This window comes from Lissotriton helveticus, chromosome 9 (assembly GCF_964261635.1).
Source record: "Lissotriton helveticus chromosome 9, aLisHel1.1, whole genome shotgun sequence".
Taxonomy (NCBI): domain Eukaryota; kingdom Metazoa; phylum Chordata; class Amphibia; order Caudata; family Salamandridae; genus Lissotriton; species Lissotriton helveticus.
In genome coordinates, this window is record NC_136070.1 from 704,866,144 (window position 1) to 704,892,040 (window position 25,897).

At 44.3% G+C, this 25,897-nt stretch overlaps 1 protein-coding gene across 1 annotated transcript in view; it reads left to right on the plus strand.

The window, feature by feature from the left end:
• Positions 1–2,705: 2,705 nt before the first annotated feature.
• The window catches only part of LOC144782939 (forkhead box protein A4-like), a 120,384-nt gene continuing 97,192 nt past the window's right edge, over positions 2,706–25,897 (plus strand). Inside the window, exon 1 of the mRNA XM_078662169.1 lies at positions 2,706–2,947. The gene's annotated coding sequence lies outside the window, so the exon portion shown is untranslated. The remainder of the gene's footprint in view (positions 2,948–25,897) is intronic.

Sequence of the window (25,897 nt, forward strand, 5' to 3'; positions counted from 1 at the left end):
TTTCTTCTGTCAAATATTATTTATGACCTGAAAAGAGTTGGGTTACTTATATTCTTTTTCTCAGTGAGTGCCATTAACTCATATAAGTGTTCATGATAAACTAATTTTGGTGTATACCTTTAGAACTGCTCCGAGACTTTATGTATGAACATTATTCCTTAATTTGGTAAAGTTTTGTAAATAAGTTGGTCTACTGATTCTGAAAAACTTCACAAAAGCCTTATGGTACGTATTTAGTTGTGTACACCAATATATAAATCTACTTGAATATATGACTACGTTTATTTACGTTGAATCTTGTCAACTCTAAGTTTCCCCATTTCAGAAGTTATCTTTGATAAATATTCTCAAAAAATCTCCATATAGGCAGGGAAGAGGGAATCAGCACGTAGCTATCTCTACCAGTGGGATAACTAGAGGGAATTCCTTACGTCACTTAGGGCTAACTCTAATATCTCATCTTCTTTGCAGGAGGGTAGACCTTAACATAGGCTATTAAGAAGTTCCGAACCAGAGCAGATCTTTTCTTTCATCCATTCCCTTTTCCCCCACAAGGCAGAGGTTGTCTAGACATAAGATAGTCTGACAGCTAGTGCCTAGATTGGGAGGTGGTACCTAGCCATGCACACTTCAGTTCCCTCCTGTGGGAACCCCAAGTGAGGGCTTGACCCTCCATGCCAGAGCCCTCACATGTCCAGAAACACATACAATAGTTCTTCTTTCTCTTTCTGACTACCCGGGGCACATTGTGCCTTAACACGCCAGTTTATTCAATGCCATGTCAAGGGGGAGAGTTGAGAACTGGACCGTGATGAAGAGCTCCTGATTCACAATGATGAAGATTACCAATAAGTAATAGGTTAATTTCTGCCACTAGATGCTGGAATTTCCGTACACTCACATTTCAAAACGTAAGCTAGGTTATTCGTCTCCAGGAAACTCCTCAAGGCTTGGCAATTCAACCTAAAACACACCATTCTTTGACGGGTCTGATTGTGCAGTATGTTACTAGCCTGTTTAACCTACTGGATGGGGCACTGGGGCTAGGGGTGTAGGGGATGCTGCAGCACCCCCAGAACCTTGCAGGACTTCAAAAGTAGAATGATCAACAAAGAGGCTGTTTCCTTTCTTTTAATCTTATAGCATGTAGATGTTGCTGTGCATTCGAACACAGAGATCAAATGTCAGGCCATGTCTTCTGGCAAACTGCTCTTTATTATTCATTTACCAATGAGAAGGGTCTTTACTTTTCTCTTACTGCAAAGTGAGTGCATTTTGCAAATAACTGTCAATCCTCCTTGGGTACAGAAGGCGTCAAAGGAGAAGACAGCAGTATGTCAAATGTTTTCTAACACACAACAAAATAGGAATAATTGTAAATGAACTTTACAAATATTTGAAGATACATCAGCAGCAAGTAAAGGATAAATGACTACTACAGATACATCAAGTCAAATATTCGAAAAACATACAGGTGCAAGTGGGAGGGATTTCTTTATATTTCTAAAGTGTGACAGAAACAAATATTGTAATAAAATCAAAACAAACCAAGACGCTCTACTTCTGTGATAAATATGTACATAAACACATTTCTATGTCTTGTTTGAGCACCACTTAGGTTGAACAGTAAAACTGCATGGCTGATGCAAATTTTATTTAATGGCCATTTCATTAGGACATTTCAATGGAAAATGTGCCCTCTGGACATGGCAGTACCCCCTACCCCTTCATGCTTTACTCCTATATTTGGAATAATGTGCTGCATATTTCACCACTAAGTGCATACTGCAAATCTAGCCTTCTCCAACTGATTGGTTGTGGCTCATTTACTACGTCATATAGAGCTTGCTTTTATTTTTCATAAGCTCTGTGACTTTAGTCATGCAACACAGATGGCGGCACCCCCACTCTGAACATTGTTCCAGCACCACTGCCTAATGGTGTGCTGTTTTTGATAACTTTGCGAACCTGCTGTACGCAAACTATTTACACATAAATGAACATTCAGTGGGAGTGTCATTTTTACCTAGCGTGTCAGCTATCAGTCATTTATTTCCTGATTTTCCTCTAAAAGAGGGTTCGTTTAAGATAGGTGTGCTTAAAAGTTTTTTTTTCAATTGACTATTTGAAAAAAATATGAATCCCCATAAGAGGTGTTAATTTCTAATCAAATAGAGTTTTCTCCATTAGTATGCTTAAAATTCAAATAACACATAATTTGTTATTTTATTCATTATTAGGGTGAAAGGGTGTAGGCGAAGTGTTTGCTTCCCCAACCGTCGAGCTTCAAGCCTTAAAGCACACACGTAATCTTCCTCATGCACTCAGATATATACAGACACGTTGAATTCTACATATAGCTTCTTTTTTGATACCTTCTCAGGCTGTTGGCTGCGCCCTTTTCTACGCACCTCCTGCCTGTTCGCTCCAGTAACCGAAAGAGAAGAAGCCGTTATGAATCAGGCCTTGCTCCAGCAATCCTTCATTGCAGTGCAAACACTAGGAGTGCCTTGGCGTGCTTAAGTGCGCACTTCGGCTGTTACCAACACAATTCGAAAGGGTGAGTCCGGCAAAGGGAGCGTGTGTGCAGAGCAACTGCACAGACTGGCCTGCCAACCTCTCCACGCCCGTGACGTCAACGCCTCGATCCTGTGCCCGGATCCCGGAGCCCACACTGCTGACGGATAAACCTCGCTGCTGCGTGCTTCTCAGGTGACTTTTCTTGGACCGACCCAGGCATTAAACAGGCGGATGTACCCGGCATGTGAGGCGTCATCGTTATAGGGAGGTAGTTTGTGCAGTTGAAATAAGAAACAAGAACTATTCGGACCGGCTAGAGGTGGGCCAGCCAAAAAACCAACACGGAGAGCCCAGACAAGGACCGGACTTGGCTCTAAGAGCACGTGCGCACGTGAGCCCTGAGAATAGTTGGCGCCTAAATCATCCGGTAAGGTGGCAGGAGGGGAAGCCAAGCATACGCATCTAGGGCCCGATTCACAAAGGCGAACTGAGACGAAAGTCTAACTTTACGACTTTGGGTATTCACAAAGGGCATTTTATAAGTAGTAAAGTTAGACTTTTGTCTCAGTTTAACTTAAATTTTGGTCTCAGTTAAACTTAAGATCAAAATTTAAATTAACTGAGACAAAAGTCCAACTTTACTACACATAAATGCCCTTTGTGAATACCGAAAGTCGTAAAGTTAGACTTTCGTCTCAGTTTACCTTTGTGAATCGGGCCCCTATTGTCAGAACTGAACACTGTGAAGGCAGAAACCTAGGCAATTGTGTTATTTCACTTTCCCTCCTTTTTTTCTCCATTGTCACAAGGACCTCGAAGCCCATGACTTCAGGACGTGTGCTGTACCAAATCCTTATACTGTGTTTGATTTAATAAATTATATTGTAGTTCATGTATAATAGAAACACAACCCACTCAAAAAGTGCACATAACTTCTGATGTGCCTCTTAGTTTACTATTGGCATGCAGTCAGGTTGGGGTGAAAAATGAATGTTTATAAATTGATGTTTAACTATCACCTTTAAAAATTATACTTCTCCATGCACTGATATAATCTGATGTACTAAGATGAAACCGTTCTGCATGTTAATGAAATGCAATTGTGAATTGAGAACAGACTTTATCATACGTTTACACTTTTGCTGCAAGATGTCTAAAAATGAAGGTATTTCTAAAGTGAAGTAGCACAGGACACCCTAGTTACTTCTTTTCTTTAACATAAATTAACCTTCAAATAACTGTGTACCTGGGTATTTTTAATATCTTTTTTATTATTAATGCTGAGTTGAGTAATCTGCAGCTCAGTGCTGCTGTTGACCTGCGGGCCGCATGCAAAGGTCAGGAGTGCCGCACAAGGCCCCTGGGCCCTACTTTGAGTATCACTGATATAGGGGAACGAGACCGAAGGTTATGGAACTCTGAGGTGACTTTCGATATCCTTATATTGTACTTCAATTGGTATTTTATTTCTTAGAATGTATGGTCACATCATAACCCTCTCACCAGGACCCCCATACACACAGCGACTCGGACGAGCACTGTGCCGAGCTGGCCGCGGGGTACTCTATGGCTGTAGAGAGGTAGAATGCATCTCCTCCATCAGATGGAGACTGTGTATTAATCACCCATCATTGTCGTGACTTCAGACTATCACGACCAGTATAGCCGTCTGATCAATTTGTTTAATTTTATCACTGCATGCAGAGTGATTTGTATTGTTTACTGGTCCAGAAGAATGCCCAAGAACTCAGGTTGGAGTCTACTAGAGGCAGAAACATATTGACTACTTCGGAGGTATATTTGCTCCGAACCCTCTGCAGTCTTAACTTTTAATCCTATCCACGGGTACAAGTGAATAAAGATATTGAGTCCCGCAAGATAGTTTTAAATTTTCACTTATTTCGATTTTGCACTCTGCCCCTCACTCACTCACACTACTTAAAGGCGTCCCCCATCTAAAACACCTCAGCTCCTCTCCACCCACTGCCTTTGGTGGAGAGTTGTAGCTCACATCCAGGACCTTACGACCCTGATGTGAGGAGGGAGCCCCATGATGAAGCATGTCACCCTCGGGTGAGTGAGGGTTCTCGTCCTTATAAAGGAATACTTTCCTTAAGAAACAAAAAAAAACCCTGGTTCAAGTATAACGTATCTTTTGTGAGTTTCCAGATATTGAGAGGGAGTGATACGTTCTCATTTGGGATTGTCTCCCTTGGATCCTTAGTGTGATTTTAGGTTCACGTCATAACCCTTGCCACAGCCCACTTATATTTCTGGTGTGATGCTCTTTTTGTATGAAAGAGATAGGATGTTTGTAAACATGGAAAATAAACTTTGAACTTTGGAATGTTGGGAGCTCCATTGAAAACAAGGGAGTGCTTCAGGCTTCTAATGGCCGTTAGAAGCCCGGAGGTCCAACATTCAAATGTTTGTTCACAGCTGTTACTGTGGACAAAAGGCCTCATGGAGCCCAAGGACATTTCAATCCCCTCGGGCTCTGTGAGTCCTCTATTTTACAAATTAGAACATTCTGCCCTCTAGGGGCAGAATGTTCTAATAGCTTTAGAGCCCTCCGTAGTGGGCTGTACCGGCCATTAAAGGCCCGCTCCCTTGTTAAAGGCCTTCTACTTCAGTCAGGCCTTTAGCGCTGGAGCGTGCCTTTAATGGCTGGTAGAGCCCAATACAGCAAGCTTTAAGACTATATTAGAATCTCTGTTGCGAAATTAAACATCTCTACACAACAAGGAGCTTTAGAGGGGAAAAAAAACGCCAGGCTGCCCTCCACTCATTAATCACAAATAAAACAAAGGACCTGGCTTTTAAGAGGGTAGACAGATTTTTTAGAGGAAAGGCTTATGACGCGATGATGTCTACCTCCAACCAGTCTTTGGCAATATGTCCAGTGTAGGCCAATCCTAGAGCCCCCAACCATTTAAGTTCCCTAAAAAGAACTGCATTCAGTCAATCCGCCAACCCATACCCTTAACCGCAGCGTGTGAGCAGGGAACACCTATGAAAATAAGTGACAGAGTGAGTAGGCACCTCACGTACGCAACACCAGGGAGGCTACCGGCAGGTTCTCCCCAGCATGCCCACGTTTATCATCATTGGTTGCCAACTCACTGAAAAAACAGAATTGTGACCTGTAAGAAGACAGAAAGAGTAGAAAATGAAATGTAACTCCAAAACAGAAAACCCTGTGATTTGTAAAGGACAATGTGCTCCTTCAATTAAAATTGAGGTAAGACTCACAGTTAGATTGTCCCTTACTCAAATTAAAAGCACTGCAAATTGCAAACCTTGTCAAAGTAGGCCAACATGTTTCATTGCCATTGCTTTGTCATGGCAATTTCATCAGGGTGCGAGGTTTGTTAGTCGCCTCACTGGACAGTGGAGTTTGTGATGCGGATTGGCATGTGGGAGCTACGGGTATTTGTACAAGCTGCCACCATACCACACTGGGTTGTATTTATCACAGTTACCCTTATTTTAAAGCACTTCTGTTGCTTTTTGTTGTGCCACATCTATATGCTTGGGGAGCGTTGTCTCATACTAGCAATGTCCACTGTCCAGTGAGGCGACTAACAAACCTCGCACCCTGACGAAATTGCCACGACATAGCAATGGCAATGAAACATGTTGGCCTACTTTGACCAGGTTTGCAACATGCAGTGCTTTTAATTTGAGTAAGCTCACAATTGTGAATAAAAAGGGCAAATCTAACTGTGAGTCTTACCTCAATTTTAATTGAAGGAGCACATTGTCCTTACAAATCATGGGGTTTTCTGTTTTGGAGTTCGTTAAATTTCCTTTTCTACTCTTTGCGTCTTCTTACTGGACACAATTCTGTTTTGCTGGCATGCTGGTGAGAACCTGCTGGTAGCCTCTCTGGTGTTTCGTACGTGAGATGCCTACTCACTCTTTCACTTATTTTCATAGGTGTTCCCTACTCACAAGCTACGGTTAAGGGTATGGGTTGGCGGATTGAGTAAATGCATTTCTTCTTAGGAAACTTAAATGGTTGGGGGCTCTAGGACTGGCCTACATTGGACTTTTGCCAGAGACTGGTTGGAGGTAGATATTTTCACGTCATAAGCATTTCCTCTGAAAAAATCTGTTTACCCTCTTAAAAGCTAGGTCTTTGTTGTATTTGCAAAATTAAACATACCAAAAAGAAGTTAGATATTTGTTGCAAAAGTATATTACAATCAGCTTAGCACAATTCAGATTTAAAACAAGTATGTTGTAGCTGAGAATGCTAGCAACAGGCTGGGAGATTCTTTCTTACCTACAATTACCTAAAGCATGGAAAAAATATCTGTTGCCATAAATATATCCTTTCTATTTTTCATTATTCATTTAGAAAAACAGAGCAGAAGAAGGGAAAGCCATATTTCATTTTGTTTTTTAAGTGCAGGTTTCACTCTGCTCTGTGACCTGTCCTGGGCTGCTGGCTCTAGCAGCAGCCATTGTGACATCAAAATTCAACTGTACTAAGGTATTACAGTTGAGCGGTTGCTTAATTTCTTTATTGATGGTGCCTGAGTGCATCAAAAGATGCTGTAATAAGGACATTTGAGAGTGGCTTCTATACAGGAATTACAGGCTCCCGTGTATTATGGTCTAATAAATCAAACAGAAGAAGTTTTTGTACCGCACACATGCTAATCTTGAAGAACAAACATTTGCAATGCAATAGGTCTCACATTCACGAGAGTTTGAGTTATTGGCATTGTAAATGACAATGCCTTTTATTTATGTGTTGCTCCTAAAACACATAAATAAAAGGCATTGTCATTTATAATGCCAATAGCTTAAACTCTTGCAAATGTGAGACCCTATTGCATTGTAAATGTGTTTGACGCCCGTGCTATAATTTTTGTTTAAAAGCGTTAGGGGAGAGCGGGTCGCCAAAGCTATTTGAGAAAATAGTGCTCGGAAGCTGTAATTAAAGCCTACCAAGTAACAACACACGTAACGGGTTGTTGCCACGGGAGGTTACAAAATAAGACAAGGCGATACTAAGGAGGGACTGCTAATCCTATTGACCAATGAACAGCCTCAGTTTACAGTGGACAATTACACAAGCCAATGAAAAATATGGGTGGAGAGTGGTCAGAACTTCAAGGCCATACCTGAATGGATTAGCGAAAGCTAGACCCCTGGGCCTGATGTCGGAGTCGCTACGATAAGTGTACTTGGCTAGTACAAATATTGACAAGTGCAGCCCAGAGACAGTCTTATCAAAACTAGTCCTCTGAACTGAAAGAAAAGAAGAAAACAAAACGATTACGATGGTGGATGCGTGTCCTTACGCAGTTCTATCCTTTTCCTCCAGAACGCACCATTAACAGTAGAGGCCCACATCTGGGCATGTACATGTAAAATCTAGCAAATTAAATAGATATGTTGTAGAAAGAATGTTGTCGAGGTCTCATTCGTCGCCGAGGTATTTAGAACACAATGGAAAATCACAGAGCTCGAATTCTCAACAAACACAATCTCTTCTTGGCGCTTCAATAATATTTGTTATTATCGACCAAACTTAGTGGTGCTCATTTTATCAACCACAGAATGAATGATGATTGTCTGAGTCAGGCCCTACCACGAACTGGACTTCTAACTTGAAGCTTGCACCTATATGTATCTCATTTACTTCACTCATGAAGCTCCTTTAAAATCTGTGCCCAAGTGACACCTTATACAGTACATGACTCTTGGAAGCGACATAGTAGATTGGGCGAGAGAGATGAGAGGGCAGAGAAAGCGAATAAGAGAGATCGGGTGAGGCCGAATCAGGGATGGAGATTGTGGGGCTAGTAAAGAGAAAATGCCAGGAAATAGAGGTAAAGAAAAAAAAAGAGAACATGTGTTTAAGAGAGGAAACAGAAGTAAATATGTGCAGGTGTGAGCAAAAGGCAAAAATACGTCAATATTAGACCATAAGCAGCGTTAGATGTCGCACATTGTGGAATTTTTTTTGGTGGGGGGGCTCAACTTATGCTTCAGCTCTTAGAGCCAAGCCAGACACCCGGTTCGGCTCTCCCCACAAACTTTCTGGCTCGTCCAGCTCTACCAACAACCTTGACTCTGGAGAAGGGGCTTTCGGTACAAACCATCGCTGCCCCAGCGCCAGCAGGGAAGGAGCGTACGTCAGCAGCGTGGGTCTGTGGAGCCTGCGCGTGCCGGCCTCGTTCCAGCGGAAGCACAGCTGGATGTGCACAGCCTGCCCGCGGGGACGGATCTGCGCATGGCTCCGATCACGCGCTGCTCAGACTCCGCTCCGGGTGCTTGAATTGGGTCAAAAATAGACGAGGGTCGGGGGCAGGGTCGGATTGGGATCACAATTTGGCCCGGGCACTGAAGAGAAAAGTGGCCCACATTTGCGGGGCATGGCCAACATTCGCGGGGCGTGGCCCACATTCGCGGGTGTGGCCCACATTTGCGGGCATGCCCTTTCATGAAACACGCAAGGAATGTAAGTGGGAGGATATTGTTCTTGGGAAGGACACAGGCCCAAGGTGACAATGTCCTACAAGCTGAGCACCTGAAAAACAGCCAGGCCCCTTCCTATTACCAAATTATTCCCAGCCCTCGAGCGCAGGGGCATCTGAAAACAGCGAGGCCCCTTTCTCTTAAAAAAATATTCCCCAGTCCTCCAGTGCAGGAGCATCTGAAAACAAGGAGGCCCCTTTCTATTACACATTTATTCCTTAGCCCTCCAGCGCAGGAGCACCTGAAAAACAGCAAGGCCCATTTCTCGTAAAAAAATATTCCCCAGCCCTCCAGCTCAGGAGCACCTGAAAACTTTGAGGCCCCTTTCTATTAAAAAATTATTCCCCAGCCCTCCAGCGCAGGAGCACCTGAAAACAGCGAGGCCCCTTTCTCTTAAAAAGTTATTCCCCAGCCCTCCAGCGCAGGAGCACCTGAAAACAGCGAGGCCCCTTTCTATTAAGAGGTTATTCCCCAGCTTTCCAGCGCAGGAGCACCTGAAAACAGTGAGGCCCCTTCCTATTAAAAAATTATTCCCAGCCCTCCAGCGCAGGAGCGTTTGAAAACAGCGAGCCCCCTTTCTCTTAAAAAATTATTCCCCAGCCCTCCAGCGCAGGAACATCTGAAAACAGCGAGGCCCCTTTCTATTGTGGAGTAGTGTGGCTCACTGGTTAGAGGCGGCAGGCCTGAGAGCAGAAGTCAGCCTGGGACCAGGGTTCAATTCCCGACGCGGCAGGGTCGTGGACCTTGGTCAGCGGACTCGATAATTCTCGCTTCGGTGCTTACTCTAATCAGGGGTTCCACTCGGCAACTCTGGGCATTAGCTTGCCTAATCTCCACAACGGCCCCACCAATTCCGGGGATGCCTGGCTCCACCTTGGGGACTCCCAGCAAGGGACCATCCCACAGGGAAAGCCAGGACGGGTTCCCCAGAGTTATACAGCGCCGGGACGCCCCGTTGCTGGGGCAGCTGTGCGCTTTACAAGTATACTACATTTACATTTACATATTACAAAATTATTCCCGAGCCCTCCAGCGCAGGAGCAACTGAAAAACAGCAAGGCCCTAGCTATTTGTAAATTACTCAGCCCTCCCCAGCCCTTCACTGCCTCAGGGCAATGGCGTGGCAGGAGAGGGGCTAAAGCAAAAACACAGCTTCTGGGCCATCCATGGGGGCTGGGCTAAGGTGAAGATGGTGCGAGTTCCCCACATCACCTGGCCCCCATAGTGAGACCCATTCTTACTCGCCCACTATGCCCTGAATGAGAAGGGCTGTGGGCGAGGACTAATGCAAGCCCTGTTTCTGGGCTATGTGGGGCCCAGAGGGGCCGAGGTGAAAATGGCTCATAGGCCTGAGCAACACCTAGCCCCATGGGAGGCTGAATCTGGCACACAATAACCCCTACCCAACCCACCATCAGCATGATTGCTTGGCAGGGCAGGGGGTCAAGGAGAGCCACAGCTGATCATCGCTGAACCGCCAGCTGTACAGCGAAGCTGCTTTCCTCTCCCTGTCAGTGCTCTCTGTGGACTAGTAAAGGGGGAAAAAACCGGCCCACAGAGTGCACTGAGACACCGGCCCTTCGGCCCATGCCCGTGTGCCCGCAGTGCCAATCCGCCCCTGGCCGGGGGGTTAATCTGATGCAGAGAACATTCCCATCACAGCCTGTTAAACTAAGGACATCCAGTCAAATGAGAGCTTGTCTTGTTACATGCGCCAGCTCTCTCCCACAGCCGGCAATTAGTGTCCGTTCTGGCAAAGAGTTATTCCTTTTAAAATATATCAGCATGTTCTTTTTTTTTAATGCATTAACTCAGCAGAAGTCCTGCACAAAAGACTGCAGGGTGTGCATGACAGTCACACACGCACGCACAAGCCGAGCCAAAAGCTTTAAGTGATACACACATTCTGAGCACAAATTATTTGCAGTTTAAAAGTAAGAAAAACAGGTTGGCATGCAGGTACTCGCACAGGAAGAAGCCACACCACACGACACAGATGAGGCCAGGTGCTGGTCTGAAGCATAGTAACAAACCTATTTTTTGTAAACTGCCAGGATTGAGCTACGAGCGTTTTCTGTTTGAAAACATTAAGAGAAAACAGACTGCGACAAACGCCCCAGGAACCCAGACTACCCCAAGGACGAGCATCCATCTTGGGTCAAGTATGAATTGGGAACATTTTAAAATCTGCAGTGCTGCTCCGTTATACACATTAACACATACTCTAGGTTAAAAGGACTCAAACGAGAAATAGGTATTTTAAAAAAAACAATAAATTGTTTTTTGTAGTTCAAAAGCTTTTGTAGGCTGAACATGAAAATGTGTTTTATCTTTATGAAAATTTGTGGAGAGGTAGAGTGAGGGTGGCTGTGGAAAGGTGGAGTGCAGGTTGGTGTTCTGAGGTACAGCGAGGGGTGGCTGTGGACAGGTAGATTGCAGGTTGGTGTTGAGAGATAGAGTGCAGGTTGGTCTGAGGTGCTGTGCTGGGTTTCGCAGTGCTTGAAGGTGTAAGGCAGCGCAATGTAGGGCAATGATAGTGCAGTGCTGAATGGTATCGGTGTGATGCTAGCAGTGCCGGAAGTGGTCGTGTGGCATTCCAGGGTGGCAGTGGTGGTGCTATGTTGTGATGCATGGTTTTAATCCAGTCAGTGTCTACCATTTCCAAAGGCATATGGGCATTGTTCAGATGACAGTAACCTAGTGATGGGTTGGACTCCAAGTAGGCTACATTCCAAGGGAATGCAGGGGGGGGGGGATGACCATCAGCCTCCATAATCCGTGTCTTCATGGTTCTTTCCCGAACCAGAGTTGCCCAGAATGAAGGAGTCTCTGCTGCTTTCGTTTCAGTTAGGTTGCTGTTCAGCGACACAGAACGGACATGAATACACACAACCGTCAAAAGCCACTGAGTTTTATGGGCAGACTCCATTCAGACATCTGGGACGAGTCACAGTCATCCGAGCCAAGATCCGACAGAGCAGTGCTACCGTCAGTGCTTAATTTGTAATAAAAAACAAGAAGCGCGAGCAAAAAGAAGACGGAGAAGGCAGAGCGAGTGAGTGGCCGGGACGTGTGGGCGAGGAGAGAGGTGCGCGCGCGTTTGGGAGAGCAGTCTGCTAATTTTCAAGCACTGCACTTGTGCTTGTGGCGCGCCCCTACTCGCTCCAGCAAGATGGATGCAGCCACAAGCACGAGTGTGTGCTTGAAAATGAGCAGAGCGACGGCTAAAGACCCTCCTATGCAGCGCATGTGCGCTGCGTAGGCGAGACGTAAAAGGGGGCTCAGTGGAATTTTTTTTTTACCCAGGATCACACAATTTGGTCAAACAGGGAAGCCAGGGTTGATCCTGCAGTTTCTGGTTTGACATTATGCTATTCATCCACTAGATGGCTATAACTTTTTTCCTTCTTAACATCAAAGGTTAATGCTTTGTCTTTAATTTTTTATGTCTGGGGGTGAAGTTTGGGTGACAGACAGAATCCACATGACAGCTCAACTTGTTTGGGGCTTAAGGGTCCAAGTCGAACTCAGGCTGAGACAGAGCCAGAGCTTTGGCTCGAGCCTGACCCAAACCCCTTTGGATTGCGCCTGACTCGAATCTTAGTGCCTCATCCATCTTTATGTCTGGTATTGTGAGGAGTCGCCTCTGCTTGAGATGGGTTTTGGATTCAATTATGAACTTTGTGAGGATGTGGGAAAGCAAGTGACACCTGAAATCACTCTGAATGTGAAGAGAAAGTGACTGGTATGCTTGAAGATTTCATGGGTTACTGCAAGGAAAGCCCCTCGCTGAGGGTAAGAGACCTCCTTGTCTTCGCAGGAATGTTTGGGGAAGACCATGATGAAGGGAGGCTACATAATTATTCCTGCTGCATCAAAGGGAGAGGATGTGGCCTTGCCGCTAGAGCTGGGGAACCGATGCTCAACATCCTGTGATTCTGGGCAAGTCACTTAATTTTCCTGTGCCCAACAAAAAACTGATGCTCATGTAAAGTGCGCTGATCCTTTTGATCAAGTTTAAGATATATAAAGCCCCACCCCCCAACAGAAAAAAAGTGAGCCTACCTTGGGGCAGTCTGTGGGGGTCTTTTCTTGGGAGCAGGCAGGTTTGGATGAGATCTGGATTTTTGACGGACATTGAGAATGCAGTCACTGAAAGCAGGCGTAAAGAGAAGCTCAGGATAAAATAGGGGAGACATGCAAGCATAAAGAAGAAACTGGAGAAACACAGAATTGGAAAGGCATGATGGGAGATGTAGAAGGAGCCATTGAGGGCCTACTGCTGCTAAAGGCAGCAACAAATTACACGTCATAGAAGTTATTAAAGACATTTGCTAAGGTTTGATGTTAAGGGGGTAAGGAAACACAGAGCTACTAGGGGTAGGTAATGTTAAGGGTTGGGGAATGCGATTAGTTATTAATGTTAGAGACCTTTATCGGCTAATTAGAGTTTGACGCTTAAGCCGAACGTTATAAGGAGCGGGAGCTCTGCCGTCTGCTTCGAAGAAAGCCGCCTTTTACATAGAACTTGTCATCATTGGTACCTCTCCCAAAGCAGCGTAGGTGCCCCAACGCATGACTGGGAAAGGTCCACTGTCCGATGGTGAGAAGTTCTTCTGTCTTAGTCCTGAGCCTTCAACAACTGAGTGACCTGAGGAATAGGACTGATATCTGAAATGTGAGCCTGCAATATGTGGGTGATCAGGAAGCCAGCACCACTCTCTGAGCTTGCAAGATCTGAGAAACCTGAAGGATATAGCTGCTGTCTGAGCTGTGAGACTGCAATGTAAGGGTGATTCAGAGCTAGCGCTGATGTCTGAGTCCTGAGTCTACAAGATCTGAGTGACCTTAGGGATACCTCTGCTGTCATAGCCCAGAGCTTTCAATACATGGTTATGTCAGAACAAGTGCTGATGAGCCTGCAAGAACTGAGTGATATGAGGGATAGCTCTGCTGTTTGAGAAAATAAACTGTATCATATGGGTGTCAGAGAGCTAGTGTTAATATATGTGTCCTGAATTTAGAAGATCTGGGTAACGTGGACAATAGCTCTGCTGTTTGAGCCTAAAGTCTATAATATGTGGGGTGATCTGAGAGCTTGCAATGCTGTCTGAATCTCAGCTTGCAAGATCTGAGTGACCTGAGAGATAGGTCAGCTGTCTGAACTGTTAGCCTGCAATATATGGGTTGATCTGAGAACTAGCACTGGTGTCCAAGGCTTGAGGCTTAAAAGTCTGAATGTTCAAAGGACAGTGCTGCGGGATGAACTGAGACCATCTAGTTTATGGGTGATCTGAGAACAAGCATTGCTGTCCGAGCCTTCAAGATCTGAGTGATCTGAGGGATAGTTCAGAGGTCTGCGCTGTGAGCCGGCAAAGCATTGGCGATCATAGAGCTAGCACTGTGTGAGATGGGAGCCTGCAAGATCAGAGCGACATGAGGGATTGAGCTGCTGGCTAAGACCAGGGCCTGGAATGTATAAGAGATATGAGAGCTGGTGCTGATACCTAAGGCTTGAGTTTAGATCTGGTGGACCTGAGACTTGGCTCTGCTGTCTTAACGTGTATCAGTAATATGTGTAACTCGCTTGATAACACTGACGTCTGCATCCAGAATATTTAAATTTATGTGTAACTTGACAGGTAGCTCTGGTGTCTCACTCCTGGTATTCTGGAACTGAATTCAATCTGTGATTTATTAAATCACATTAAAGTGCTTACCCTATAGCTGAACCTACCTCATTGGCCTTGACATCTCAAAAGCCTCACATTGACTGTGCAATGGGGTGACAGATGATACAAAGGTTGTTTACTCAGAGCACTTGAAGCTCGGGATCAGGGAAGGGAAGGAAAAGGGACTTTTGGGGCAGAGCACAGGCAAAGTAGGGCTGAGCTACCTAAATCAAAAAGAGAGCTGGAACCTGGGCTACCAATAATTAAAGTTAAAGGGCCCCTGGTGCAGAAGTAAAGAGCTCTCAATACTGTGGTGGACAGCCAAGGGCTTGAGAGCTATGAGTAACTATAAGGCAGAGGTCTTCCTTCTGTTGGGCGCGACCTCCAGGGTAGCCGTGGAGTCCTGGGAAGGGGGTCGCACATTCACTAGCCTCACTTGTCCCTGAATTCCGAAGCATTTGTTTTTGGTTTGGAAAACGACATCCGTCCTGGGACAGCTAATTTTGCGTGCTAAAATGCTTCAGGCGAGTCTCATGTGCTGTGAAAAGCACAGGGTGCCTGGTGACCTGAAAGAAATGCAAATGTGACCAGCCAGGTCACAAATGTGACCAGCCAGCTAAAGGTGACCTCTCAGGGTGCCTGGTCACCTGACAGAAATGCAAATATGACCAGCCAGGTTACAAATATGACCAGCCAGCTATAGGTGACCAGTCAGGGTGCCTAGTCACCTGAATGCAATGTAAATGTGCCCTATTAGTTAATCTGCAAGTGCAAAGGGAGCTTGGGACCCCATGAATCACTCCAGCCTTTTGTGATGACAAACATTTGGTTTTTTTTGTGGTAGTGAAAAGAGTTAACAAGTGGGCTGTGAAGTGCTTGCCTTTAATCCTAACTACATTTACACAGCCCCTAGGACCCTTTATAGACAGTTATGTAAAAGAAAAATAGCATTACATAGGCCCTGCTATTACTAAAGTCTATTTTTGGGAAGCACCATTTCATTGTAAAGCTAGTTAAACAATTTGTATCAGTCTATCTTATACTGTGTGGAATGCAATGCAAATATAAACTAAGGATTTAGATATTCACAGTGCTTTCTGTCACAGGCTGTGATCTCATAGCACTAAAAATACACAAGTCACTATTCTCCACTGCACCAACCGAGATTTAATTTTGTGGCTCTCTAGTTACATGCAGACCTTTGCAGTGCATTAACTAATAGAGGATTCATAATGTACTACAGTGCATATCCCACTGAGTAACAACTTCTTAAAATGTATTTTTCATTTACCCTGCCTATTATTTTATATGTAGGTACTGGATGGTGAAAGGTCCCAACCATACCTAGGAGGCGGCGCAAAGTCACCCTGCATGGCTTTGCATGGCCTCATAGATATGGAGTAAGACAGAGCAGCGCAAGTCACTGCGTTGCCTTACTCTGTATCAACGAGATGTACCATAGGTGTGCGTGGGCATTCCAAGGCAACACCCTTGGATTTTGATGCTGCCCCATATTTACAAAATCACGTACACCTGGTGTAGCGCCAAAAACAAATGCCTCTCCAGCTGAGGCATAACACGGAGACATGTTTTCATTTCTCCTTGTTCTTTTCTCTTTCCATGTGTGCTGCATTCTGCAGCTCACATAGAAAGAGGAAAATGCCTCTGGGATTAATTTTGTGAAGCTAGGTGCCCCTTCCTGCACAAGAATAATCCTGCTTATGTTGGTGCTAGGCAGCAATTAATGCACCACCGCAAGGGGAAAGGACAGGAATGCACCTTATGTCATAAATATGGTGCATTCCTGCCCTTTCACATTGGTGTAGGGCAGCTCAGCAAGAAGACTTGCAGCGCTGCCCTACACCAATTCCTCATTAATGAGGCCCTTTGTTTTTAGCTACACCTCTGACCACACCCCACGCTCACTGACCTTTGGTTGGCTAAACACTGTCTAATATTATTTTCCCACTGTAAAAATGATTTGCTGTGGGAATTGAGGGCTTTTGTGGTTGTCGATGATGAGGAGTACCAGGTTCTAGACATTTTTGTTAGGAGGGGTCCTTACGCCTAAAAAAATTTGACAAGGTAGTCTCGGCATCAAAAAGGTTGAAGACCTCTGCTATAAGTGATTCTAGTCTGCCTCTTTTACTTAGAGAGAAGTGGAGAAAATGATGCTGTCTGCAGTTAGGCTGACAGCCAGGACCTCTTATGCTTTTGTGGGGCCCATGCACAATTGCGCCTATATTTACAATTCTTTGATGCAATGCAACACTACACCAAAGTTGCTGCACTCCCTTGCATCAAAGGGAGAGAAAAAACACCAATAAACGAAGATATGGAGATTTTTTTTCTCCCCCACTTCTGGTGCACTTTTGGCAGCCTTGTCCCAACGAACACAACTTTGAACCCTAGTGCAAAGGAGGGTGTGTTCTTTTAAGCATAGAAGTGGAAGGGTTTGTATGTGTGCTGTACAGTGCATCAGACATGCAAAGTTGGAAAAATAAGTAGATATTAAAACATTTCTCCTCCTGGGTACGCCTGCCTCTGGGAGCTCTAAGCCTGTGGAGAAAAGTCCTGTCTAAGAGAGTTTGTAGATAAGGATTTTCTTCAAACCCCATGGGTGGTTGCATTTGAACGCCCATGCACCACCCATGAAATGCCCCATTGATGCAAAGCAGTATAGCACTACTTTGAGATACTTTGGGATACGATCCCAACACTTTGCGCCAGGCTTGCTGCATGAATGGCAGCAGTGGCATAGCATAAAATGATGAGGCCCCCTGCATAATGTGAAGAGAGGCCCCTGAGTCTCCCATATCTGACAGACAGTCATTGCCTTGGGTGGAATGGGGCACCTCTGAAGGGTTTAGGGCCCCCTGAAAAGTTGGATCCCGCCACACCCCAGGGGGTGCAGGGTTCTCTGTGCTACGACCCTGAATGGCAGCATTGGTCAAGTTTTACATGTAAAAATTATTTTACGCGGAAAAGTTGATGTGAGTGCATCACCAAATGGAGTTGCATCTCATTCTTCAAGCTCCCTTTAAGGAAATAAAAGGTGGTTCAAGGGGGTGGAAGTAGTGCAAACACCTCAAAGATTTCACGCAAAGCCAAATCTACTTTGTGGCCTTTCCATTATATCTTAGTGTAAATGAAATCAGATGCAAACATTCAGGTTACATTCACAAGTGTAGCAATCCTAATTTCCACAAAATGGCACATTTGACACAGATTATACTTGGGTCATTGTCATCATGTAGAAATTTGCACAGGTGGACATACATCAAGTACAGATGTAACAAACGACCCTTTTGACTCACCATTGCACCGTGGTGTAATGCTTGGCACTATACCTGCAGTTTCCCCAGTAACCCTCGAGAGCAGGGGAAAAAATTAAGAATATGAGAATGTTACTCACAAAGGGGTAGATTTAAATATCTTCTGAGATATAGGTAAGGAGTACATTAGTCATTGATACCATAATTTCATATAGAAATCTCTTATATAAGCTAATTGCATTTATTGTGTATAAACAAACACTATTGTTTCTTTCGGTGTTATGTTTTGCTTATTTTTACTATTCACAAATCAATCAATTCTTCTAGTAAAACGTTGTGATTTTACATGTTAAGACACATATTTACATATTTTTATAATGAACAATTTGCTTAGCACTACGCTAAAATGTAGTTTGTTGGACGAGCATGTCTAATGACATCCTTGATGGGTAACTCTTTGCAACTATAAAGCAATAGTTCACTTTTAGCCCAACGCAGCACGCCAGATTTCCAGAATGCACAGCCTAGCTTTTAGGCAATCTGGGCCTTTGAATTGCGCTAGGGTTTGAGGGACCCAGTGAACTCCCCCTTTCTTAGCCTTATCCGGTCCTGTTCGCCCCATTCCTTGCGTGCTATAATAACTCATCGTCATCAGGATATTTTTAATGTTAGCATGCAACAATTGGCAAAAATCAGGTATTAAACCAAATACCCTAATTTACAGCTTGGACCCTCGAAATCCTGATGGCGCTAGACAGGTCGGATGGACCTTTGCCACCGTGTTGCGAATGAAGCACAGATAAAAAACACAGGTCATAAATATCTTCAACGGTCAGGTTCTATTATTTCAGTCAATGATGAGAAGTTGAAGAAGTTTCTAAAACCTTTAATTTATCATTTAAGGAATTAGTGTGGTTTTTCCATCTTTAATCCAGTAAGTCAAATTACAGAAATACCATGAAAAAGGTTGATTAGTGACAGCATAATTCAAAAAGAGTGTTCCATGAAGGAATTTTGTCACCAAAATAACTCAAGGAGGCTAACTTACTCAAATAGAAAACCCACGAAGAGTTCCTTCTGGAAAAGAGCAAGATTTTTGGAGCATAGAGTGAAGTCTGGAACTTCCCATAGAGAGTTGTTCTGGAACCTCAGCCGAGTTCCCCACAGCTGCAGTAGCAATCATAATCAGAGAAAGAGGAATAATTGTTGCAGTAGCATTGCTCAAGAAAAGTTAGGATAAAGGAGGGTAAAGTTACCTTCAGCAGTAGCTTTCAGCAACAAGGAGCAAGGAATAGGAATTAGGATGGTAAAAGAATGGAAACTCTCGAAATAGAGTCAAAAGGGGTCTCGCTAAAAAGAAGTATTCTCTCTCTAATTAGGAGGACTCAATTAGGGCATAAAATACACAATTATGTAACAAAAATTAGTAGGTGTATGATCCTTTCAGCCAATGGAAATGGCTCATTCGATGGTGTCATCAAGATCCGCTGCTTCTTCTCCTAATTCCCACGGGAAACATTCACACTGGTACATAGTAAATTCAATGTTACAAATTTGGAAACATGGAGGAAAGTTATCATGAGAACCTTCTTAACTAAGCTATTAGCTGCTTTCAGTGTTCCATTGTGAATACAAGGACTAAACAAATGCAATGAAACAAATCTATCGACATTGTCCTGGTTAAGTATACATAAAATATATCTAAATTATTCTTCATTCTAACAGACTATTCATTATGAATCCATAGCAAAGTTCTTTGTTAAAGCAGGACGATCTATTATGGTATGATGAAGCAAAAGAACATAGGGGCTGATTACGATTGCGCTTGGCGAGTGTCCGATAGCCATAGTTGCCGGAACTGGACCTGGCGACAGGAAGTCGGAGGTCCCATCTGCCAAATTACGATTTGACCGCCGTGTATGTGGTCGGAAATATGCCTTTTGCAGAAGAGTCTTGTGCTGCAGCCCGGAATAGCAAACACAAGGAGATAATGGGCGAAGCACTGAAGCTTTACGGACACACATCCCAGTCACAGATCTGGGTTGAATCCATCATCTTTCTTTAGCTCACTTCGCCACCCCAGTTCAGACCCAGCCATATGCAAATCAGTCTTGGCCCTGTGCCACATGGGAACAGTCCAGCCCGAACTTCCAAGCCAGGTCTTCCCTAGACTGGAGACAAGCATCCTGGGGCAGGTTGCGGGGTAAAACCCTTCATCAGCCAAGCTAGCTTGAATCCAGTGGCAAAGTGAGGAGGGACCCACATCTGAGCATACCCTTAGGACAAACAAAGCAAACACAAGGAGATTATAGACGGAGCACTGAACCTTTTCAGACACTCACCCCCAGTCACAGACCTTGGTTGAATCCACCACTGGAAAAACGGCCACAGCACAATCCCCAATGGCAATAGGCATGTTTACAAACATCCCTGCATGGTGCCTGGCACAGGGGGCATGGAAGTTTGGGAATGCACGACAGATGCCCCTCTGGGCCTCATAGCGGAGGCCCAGAGGAGACAGGGGCCCTGCTATGCGCCCCCAAAGTCCCTTTCCAACAGCCTTCCTATGGCAGTAGGACTGGCATGGAAAGGCTGTCGTAAAGGGACATCGAAATCCCTACAGCGGTGCCTTAGCAGGCATTGCCCCTGTTGTAGGGACTACGATCCATCCGACTTTCCTACACGCTCTTTGAGCCCGTCGACAGCGTCGGTTGGTCCCTCCAACTGGTGTGGTCCGACCGACTGCATCATAATGCAACGGTAGGACCGCCCAGCTGGATATCAGTGAGACCGTCACCGGTGGCCTGCCGACTCTGGTCCCACCTACATCCTATCAGTTCCAAAATCTTGTCCATAGAATAAACCTAACTCCTTATTCTATTATATAAAATAGTGTCCTAAGAAGGTTAGTATCTTGTTGCTAACTGGATGCATGTGTTCATGTTTTTCACTCACGAGCACGTTTTCACTTTTCTGTGAGCACTAGATCATAATATTTGTACAAAAATATATATAAAGAATAAGATAATACTCTGCAATTAATAAATTAATTGCATCACAATACGTAAAATTATCCTGCTTTATACTTGACTTGCCTTTGATATATTGTGAACAATTGGGTCCCACAGTAAAAAATATATTACCCTTCTTAAAAACATTCCTGAGACCAATTTGGCCTCAGTGAACCGCTGTTTTTTGCAACAAAATCTTGAAGTCAACACTTTCTTTAGTAGGATGCTGATGCTCGGCACAATATTCTAAGTAAATGTCTATTGAGCTGTGTACAAGAGTTTAAAGAAAAAAATGGTTTTGGCCTAGTTACAGAAGCACATTAGGAATTATAGCCTACTACATTTTTTTTCCTTCACGTTATTTTTCCTACACGTTTAAATCAAGCACATGTGATTTACCTATGAATTCTTTTAGCAGAGTTTAAATGCATTCTAAAGTGATTCTAACACGTTTATAGCAGGCATATTTTCCTACGTGTTATTTTTTCTATGCGAAATTATTTCTGCTAAGGTTTAAATGCATTCTAAGGTGAAATTCTAATATGGTGTGAAAGTCAAAATTTGATTTTTAAAACTTATTTCTCACAGTACCCCACCTGCTCAACATAGTGGCTAATAAAACTTGAAAAAAATAGGGATGAAGAATATAAGACTCTCACTCCAAAAAGGAAGAATGAAGGCAACTTCTTTGAACGTAGATGTTAATTTTATTTCATTACTGTCAAAAATTGACAACATCCAGCTAACGAGCTTCATCAGTGCAAAACTGGTTTTTGATTGTTGACCATGTGTGAGAGAAGGCCATCTTTGGCGTGGAAAGTCGTGTTTTATACAACCCTGTCTTTAAAGTGTGACATTATTCTGAGCTTCTCTTTGGAGTCATTGCGTCTAAAAGTACAGCAAGTTAATCACTAAAACCTGGACGGTCATTCAGGGGGGAACTTCCCATAAACAGGGCTGCTGGGGCTCTGAGCCAGTGGTGGAAAAAAGGCTCTTTCTTAGCACCGCATTCCTAAACTGAAACACTAATATGTGACCTACAGCACCTCCTGATGTTCAAATAAAGAGATTTCACATACATCATTTAGGGTGCACCTCTTGTTTTACCTGCAACACCGTATTATACAGCACTTTGTCCTCATATACAACTTAGAGGTAGGTGAGCCACTGAAAGCTCAAGCTAGACTCAAGCCTGAACCCTGGGCTCTAGCTCAGCTCGAGGTCTTGTTGGAACCTCGAGCCCATAACGAGCTGAGCATTCATATGGATTCTGCCTGCCTCCCTTCTCGGATCCTGGATGTGGCATTATGGTCAGAGCTGTCGACATTGGGCCAGCAGAAACGGTTCGAGTCTCAGCATCGGCAAACAATGTGGGGCATATTTGCAAGCCCCTAGCACCACCTGAGTGTTTTTACACTCCAGTGGTACTGGGTGTGGCCCATTTTTATAAGGCCATACAAAGCCACTTTGCGTGGCTTTACACAGCCTTGTAAATATTCTATCACACAATATTCTTCGTTAAAGGGGCGTGTCATGGGTGTTGCTGTTGGTGTTCCCAAGCAACACCCACAACTTTTTTACACGGCACCAAATTTAAAAGGGTTGTTTAATTGAAGGCAGTGCCAAAAACGAACGTCTTTCAAGGGGAGGCGTTAAAGTGGCGCAACAAGGAGAAATACTTTAATTTCTCCTCGTTTTTTTGCTGTTTCTATGTGTGCTGTATTCTGCAGCACACATAGAAGGAGCAAAACACCATTATTATTGTTTTAGTGCAGGAAGGTATCCCTTCCTGCACAAACACAATCATCCCTGCAACGCAGACACCGTTGCTATAGTGCAAGGGTGTCTGTGTTGGTGCACGACTGCTGTTTTAGCGCCAGCACAGAGGGAGAGCACAGATGTGCCCTATTCCTGTAAATGCGGCGCTTCCATGCGCTTTTTAAATGACAACGCAAAATTGCTTGTGGCGTCGCGCTGCAACATTTCATTCAAAATCTCCCCCCACTCTCTGTTTTAAGGCAAATCACTTCATTTCCCCATCCTTATAAACAATTAATGTAACCTTGTGTGATGTAACAGGTACTTATGTAAAGCGCTCCAGTACTTCCTGGGTGAGCTTGCGCTAAATATAAATTACAGATAGGTGAACAAAGCCTTAATATGAGGAGCGTTATTGTAATATTAATCTGGGCTAGTACAGGATTTATAAGGCAGTTATCTTGCCTCTTAGTTCACTAAAGGTTCATGTTTAAAAAATATCACTTTTAATAAAGTACTTCGCAGTGCAATGCTATAATGTGAGGTGTTAATTTCAAAGCTTCCACAGGCTAAAGATGAATCCTTCTTTGAATTTTGAAGAGGCTTTATTATATCTGGAGAGCTGTTTGTTTGGTCCATGGTTTGCACAACAAACGTTTTCAGGGCTCGGCTCGTGCACGGGCTCTAAGATCCAACCCTTGACTCGGCTCTGGCTCGGCTCGCCCAGTTTATTTGTTGGCTCGCCCACCTCTAATTCAACTACACATGCTAGTGTAGCTCCTTATCCACCTGTGTCCCTTCTGTTCCAGTGTTCCAATACCCGGGCCCAAATACAGCTCTACCAATGTTTCTCTCCTCAGGCGTTCAGTCCCCCTTACTATTTCTGTACAGCTCTGTCAGTGCACCTCAGTCCAGCACTCACGACTAGTCCTGTACTGGGTCCTGCAAACGGGCCTTCTGTTACACCAAAGACGCGATAGACGGATACACACCTCTTTCAAACTAACAGCACTGGAGTGGGAACTGGGCTGCTCCGCCGGCGCACCTCTACCATGCCCCTGCAGTGAGTGCAGATATGATTGGGTGTCAAGGAAACCACATTGCAGTCCTGGGCCTACAATTAACAGCCCTATGCGTTCTGGGAGTTGTAGTCCACCAGCCCCTTTATTTGACTAAAGTTCGAGATTCCACATTCCAGTGCTTTCCAGAAGAAAACGCGGCATCGATAGTGGCGTTCAAACAAGGGGGTTTCCCTAAAGACATTAACTGGCTCTGCCAATGTACATCAGTCGTGCAGCACCCTGTGCTTCCACGCGAAGGTGGTGTTTACATAGCTCCGCTGGTTGACCTCATTCTTGACTTGCAAGCTGCCATCTCTTCCAGAATTTCCCAGATTTTCTGGCGCCCGCTATCAATCTTGGTCACAGGGTTTTCGTTAGAATGCTGAATTCTCTGAAAGAGCATCCCTTGTCCCTGCCTTCCACATACCAAACCCGGTGTTGTTTACTCAAGAGGGCTCCCAGAAGCTGCTACCCCTTAAATCTCACGCATTCCCCTCCTCTTACAGTGCCGTCGCAGACAATAGCGCTATTGTGACAGGGTGTTTGCCGTGCAGCAGAATACAAACGCCATTACTGTGAGACAGCCCCTCGCACCACCTGAGATATGAGATTGGGGCGAAGCTGGCCTGGGACACAGTTCGCTGACATCAGCGCCTCTTCCGCGCGCTTTACTGTTAATGCTCGGACTCCTTTAACCTTCCCAGGCCAAGGCGTCAACCCTGTGATGTCATCGAAGTCAAAGGCTGTAGGGATAGCTGACGTTTGGTTAGTCGATGTCCTTGGTCATAAACACAATCTTTTGCCCTGAGTTGTGAGCCTTCTGAGGTCTGCCCATGGGGAATTTTCCTCCCACTTCATCCAGAAGTACTCAAAGTCACCTCATATACTTTTGAGTGTGTCAATCAAGTTTTTGGTGTCTTATTGGCATTTGCATACCTCTCAACATGTTTAGCCTCCTATAGGATAATGAGTTTAACAGTTTTTTTAGGGAAGTCCCATTGAAATCAGTGGAGTAGGTGAGAACGATTTTTAATGTGATTAATCCCAGTGAAGTCAATGGGAGGCATTTTATTTCTTTGGAGGGTGAAAATGAGCCCAAGGAGGGTGACAAATTTCAAAGGGGGTTAAATTAAGAACTATGCACCTCTTTGCTATGGAAAGAACTATTGTGGCTAGGTGAAAGGCTTCTGGAAGCTAGTGGCCAATTGGTTTATAGACAACTAATCAACAACATTTTCACTGCCTACTGATAGCGTTGAGACATGCCATGTGGGGAAGAATTATGCACGCCATAGTAGGGGGCACTAGTCTGCGGGTCAAGCAGGTTGAGCACAAGGCATACAAAGGGTTATTTACTTCTACCCAAATTGAGATTGTTATTAAACAGCTTTGTTCTCACTGGGTGGAAGGGCCAGATGAAATTCAGACCACAGTAGACAAAATAGATTTCCCCAGCCCGTAATTCAATTACATAACCACATCAAGAGCTGTGCCCTCAAGTTGCACTGGTTCTTTAATATCATCTATTGTTTTCATTTTGAATATTTTCTTGTATTTTACAGCGTGATACATATTAAGTTGCATATATAGACAGTTATACGAACAGGGATCCCATAAGGGCCATGTGGATAATATGCTCGTAATACCAGAGTAAAGGGTAGCAAACTGGATTGTCCTAAAACAGTCACGAAAATAGATATATCAAACCAGGATCCATAAACAAATCTTGCCATAATGTGAGTTGCATTAAACAAGCATCGGCAAAGCCAACTGGTCTGGTGTTAGCAATCGACTTTTTGGCTTTATCAATCTTTTTTTTGTCATGGTTTTTACACAAATTTATGGTTGTGGAAACTGCGAGATCGCTTATCAATCTAAAAAAAAAAATGCTAGAAGCAAAATTATTTAATACGTCTCAAACAGAACACAATTCCATAGTAGTCCCTGGCACTAAAGGGAACTACTTTGTTTGTGGAGGTGCACCCTGTGAAATAGAAGAATGCTGTCACTTACAGTGAAGTTAGCAAATGGCTGAAGTGGGCTGACCCACTGCCCCCTGCGATATGCTGTGGTTTGCGAAAGAAAGAGGTGAATGACACAATAAC